At 43.5% G+C, this 5,000-nt stretch overlaps 1 protein-coding gene across 1 annotated transcript in view; it reads right to left on the reverse strand.

Annotated features, from left to right (window-relative positions):
• The window catches only part of LOC308362239 (DNA-binding protein SATB2-like), a gene marked incomplete at both ends in the record, with an annotated part of 18,759 nt that overhangs the window by 11,942 nt on the left and 1,817 nt on the right, over nucleotides 1–5,000 (reverse strand). The window lies entirely within an intron of this gene.

A 5,000-nucleotide genomic window follows, 5' to 3' on the forward strand; every position in this document is an offset into this window, starting at 1 on the left:
AACAAACGTGACAGGCGTAAAAAACATCCGCCGTCGCATAATTACATAGCCTACTGAACGTGCTGTCAGATTCTCTTAGCACACGGTTGTTTTTTAAAGTAAGTCTATAGGAATTCTGCTTAATATCTTTCCTTGATTAATGAGGTCAAGGAAAAATGGTTAGGACAGGACAGAGGACATGCTTTTCTTTTACTATTTAATCACAGCCCAGAACTGTATTTAAAATAATAAAACCTTACTTCCTGGCTTCCTAACTTGGCCTGTATCTCTAAGACTTTGTTCAAACTTCGCAGATTAGTTAAACCTGAAAATACAGAACACAGAAAACTTTCAAGTGTTCAACAGACGTTAAATGTTTTAAGAGTTATTGAGGCTTGAAGAACAAGTGTGTAACAAACTGAACAGTGTTACTTTATGCACAAACCGCCATCAAGAATCCAATCCACTGGTAAAGCATTGTTTCAACAAGTTCTACCTGTCAGAAGAAAACATCCAGAGTTTCCCCAGAAACCGCAAAAACCAAAACATGTTTGTTTATCTTTGTGTCTGCATTCCTCTGAGAAACGGTAGGCATTCATTTCTCAGCAGCCTTTATTTTCTCCACGACCCAACTTCTAACATGTGTGTATTACAGACATGTCCTCCCTGCCACCACTATCCGAGACCTGTCATTTTCTCCCTGCGCACGCATTGTCCCATGCATCTGGTCAAGGCCTCAATCCACCCAGAGCCGTCTATTTCCACCATTCGCTGGCTTCAGCTGACCACCAGGCCCCAGCGATCTGACCACCACCACCCCGTTGGAGAAAACCTCCTCAAGCCTCGTTGTCTGCCTCCAGGCACTTTTATTTCTTCACAGATCTTTCTTCCCTCTCTTCTCTACTATGCACTACCATAACCTCACTTTATAAGAAAACTTATGCTGATATACGTTTATCTGTATGTTCTACTTGTATTATGTAATGTCTTGTCTGTATGTTCTACTTAGCATTAGGTAATGTCCTGTCTTATCTGTTGTGCCTGCGCACTTTATATGTTTCACCGTATAGGAGAGTGGGAAACGTTCTTTTGATTACTTTGTATTTCTTGACATTTGAAGTAACTGACAATGAAGCTACTTTGACTTTGACTTTGACTTTTTACTTCTCCTCTGCTCTCCCCTCCATCCATCTGGTCCGTTCCGTCCGCCCTTCCCAGTGTCTGTGTTTGGATCCATGCGCACACATTCCCCAGGCCTGGTTTGAGGGCCACCTCTGGAACTGCTAAGCTAAACAAAGCTAATCACATTACTGTGTATGAAATCAAATGCAGAGATCAAATGCCAGTCCATAGACGGCGAGGCTTAATGTGTGTTTGTCTATTTGTGTGTGTGTGTGCGCGTGTGTGTGTATGCGTGTTTGTATATGTTTGTGAGTTGTATGCTTGTATTCTCGTGTGTGTTTGTCTGACACACGATCCACAATTCAGAGACCATCTGTTTATGAAAACTGGAGCACTTCAAACACAGACCCACACACACACACACACACACACAGACCCCCTCCCCACACACACACACACACACTAACACACTGACCTCTCACACAAGTTGTTTCTTCAATCTTCAAGCCAAACTCCCTCCCCAGCACCAAACCCTTGTAATCACACTGACTGTACGCAAACTAGCAAGCTTGTTCTGTAATGACTCCCGTTATACAAGAAAAGGACAGAAAAAAAACCACACACACACACAACAGGAAAGATCAACCCATTCATGCCTTTCAAGTGCTCCCAGGCTAAATATACCAGGCTCTCCTTTTTTTCTAATAAAAGCTTGATACTGTTTATAATCACGATAGTACAAAATAAACAATATCAGGGCGTTTAATTTCTGCCGAGGCTAATTAAAGAGCGAGCGCTGCTCAGCGTTGGCGAGGGAGAGGACTTCACAGACACAAACCGGGACAAAGGCCATGGAGGACACAATCCAATCAGAGAGAAAATAGCCAACTGCCACCCTGTGTAATTTTGGTCAGAAACCACACAGCAGTGAGAAACACAACACACACACACACATACACACGTACACACGCACACACACACACACACACACACACACACACACACACACAGACACACATACACACGTACACACGCACGCACACACACACACACACACAGACGCAGGCACATACACATACACACACAAAAACAGAAGAGTGAGGAAAACTAAAAACTATTCATTTTCACCTAAGCTCCTTTGAACAAACACCGAATAAAGACAGAGTATTCATTTCATGAGGAGGGAGAGGAGGGTAGAAGGACAGGATCACCGGGGTATTTGAGTGAGTGAGTGTGTGTGAGTGTGTGTGTGTGCGTGTGTGTGTGTGTGTGTGTGTGTGTGTGTGTGTGTGTGTGTCTGTGTGTGTGTATGTGTCTGTGTGTGTGTGTGTGTGTGTGTGTGTGTGTGTGTGTGTGTGTGTGTGTGTGTGTGTGTGTGTGTGTGTGTGTGTGTGTGTGTGTGTGTGTGTGTGTGTGTGTGTGTGTGTGTGTGTGTGTGTGTGTGTGTAGTGTTGAGGGAAGGGGGTGCAGGAGGAGAGAAAGGGTGTAGGCCTGGTAGGTTCGAGGCCTGTGTTTACGGGACACCAAAGGAATTTTTTTTTCTGGAGGGGGGTGCGTTCCCCACCTCCTTTGGTATCGTTTTGGTTCTGTCCTGCCTCCTTTGGCCTTGACCTCGCAATCGTGTGTGTGTGTGTGTGTGTGTGTGTGTGTGTTTGTGTGTGTGTGTATGTGTGTTTGTGTGTGCACGCTTGCGCTTGCTGTCGGACGGCTGCCTGGGCTCCACCACTATATTTGCTCTCTGGCACGGCGGCCATCGGTTTTTTGTCTGCTCTCTTTTGTTTGGTTGTTGTGATGGGAGGCTTTTTTTTGGGGGGGGTTGTGGGGAGAAAAAAATAGGACCTAATTTATATTCCCTTGTTTCTGGGCGTGCCAAAGGCAGACCTCCCGTTGTTATTTGTGTTAACTTCAATGTGCCCACAACATACTTGTCCTCTCAAATTAGACAAAAAAATTAGGCTGAACTCAAAGGGCATGCTGAATATGAAAGCACCATTGGTTACCAAACATTTTGTTTAACTTTTCCAAAAAAAAAAATGTTAATCCTTCTTGGTAGAACTTCAGACAGTCAGTATCTGTATTGTACATGACACTAAACACTATATCTAAACACATGTAAGTAGGCAAATTGATACACATTTATTTCTCATTAATGTACTTAGAAACTAGCCTGGCCGTTACCAGACTGTGACTCCATTTCATTCCGTCAGTCAGTCTGGGCCAACCCAATGCATTTTGGTTTCCGAGATGGGCGGGTGCTTATCTTGAGGTTTAAAATCATTGGAGTTCCCTTAACCAATCAGCAACGTTTAGTAAGCATTCGGTAGATTAAACTCTTCCCAAAGCGAGTTGGGAGAAGAGCTACGACGTCCTTTCCAATCATAAAACTTACAAGAAAATACTCTTGTTCTCCTTTTAATTTTCTGATGTTCTCGAGAGTTGAGACAACTTCTCCGATAGCTTTTCGTGTCTCTTCCTCCGTAGCAATTTTTGCTATACTGTTAAACTACAAACTCGGCTGGACTACATGCAACTCGGCAAGGCGAGTTTTGCGTCACAGCTCTGAACTGTTCGCTGATTGGTCCGGCAAAATTTTGAGTTCTGGAAACGATTGTCAATGGGGCTGGGCCAGACTGAGTATAAGCTTGAAATCAATTCAGGCGGAAATACGTAGGCTGGTGTCACCAGGCTACTTAGAAACCAGAGGCCAATGAACTTAAAATACTTAACTTGCCAATGTAGAAAACCACTTGAACTCTTATTCCCATTGAAACACAAAAGCAATGGATGTTATTCAATCTATAAGGACGCATTTGGTACAATGTGTAAAACTTGAGTAATTAAGAATGTTAATACACATTTGTATGCAGTTCTCAGGTAAGTAAACTATGTTCCTAATCATGACAGCCATATATAATTATACATCATATATAATGTTATTACATGTAATTACACATTAGTAACCCTAGTCCTGACTGTTACCATCTTGTAACAACATGGACTAGACTGATCAAGTGTTAACTAATGAAGCATTACATGTACATGAAGCATTTCTGCAATAAGAGCAATCCGGTTCTGACGCATAAACCTGAAATTCTAATGACATGGACCATGACCCCACACCAACACACGTTACCCCTACTGACACACTGACCTCTCGCCTAATTTCACACCCCGTTTCCGAGTTTGACTCGTGTTTTGTTTACCTTCCGGTTTTTATAGTTATAGTTTATTTTCAGCCAGAGGTTGCCTCTTTGTTTTCTGTTACGTGTTTGTGTGAACTCGCGCTTTAGTTAAGGCAGCGCCTTGAGCCTGCGCCCCTCCTGGGCTGGACGGTTCCCTACGGACGAACGTTCCCTGTGTGGCCATCCTGTATCCTGTGTTTGCTATGCTGTGTTCTCGATCGGCAAATAAGGCCATTCTCTATCCTATGTTTGCTGTGCCACACGTCAAAACAAAACAGCCATCCGCAAATAAACACCATTTCCCGAAACTTCCGTGGTTTCCCTATCTGTTCAGTTCCGTATCTGTTCCGTGACAAATTTGACACACACACATACACACACACGAACACACACACACGTACGTTACCCCGACCAACACACTGACCTAATGTAAGGTCTGTGCTCTGTTCCTAGCATGTATCCCTTGTGTTCTCACGTGTTCCCGGTCTGTCTCTTAGTTCGTTTCCCTTGTATTGACCGCCTTAATTGTTTTCACCTGTCACTTGTTATCCACGTTTTATATAGTAGCTGTATTCTTGTTACTCGTTGAGTCTTCGTAATTTCTCTGTGTATTCCCATTGTTCCTCGAGTGTTCCTCCGTGTTCACTTTAATTAATTAAGTTTCTAGTGCTGCCGACCTTGGACTTTACCTCGACCATTCTCCTGCCTATTCCCAGT

The sequence above is a fragment of the Sprattus sprattus genome, assembly GCF_963457725.1.
Source record: "Sprattus sprattus genome assembly, chromosome: 3".
NCBI classification, from domain to species: Eukaryota; Metazoa; Chordata; class Actinopteri; order Clupeiformes; family Clupeidae; genus Sprattus; species Sprattus sprattus.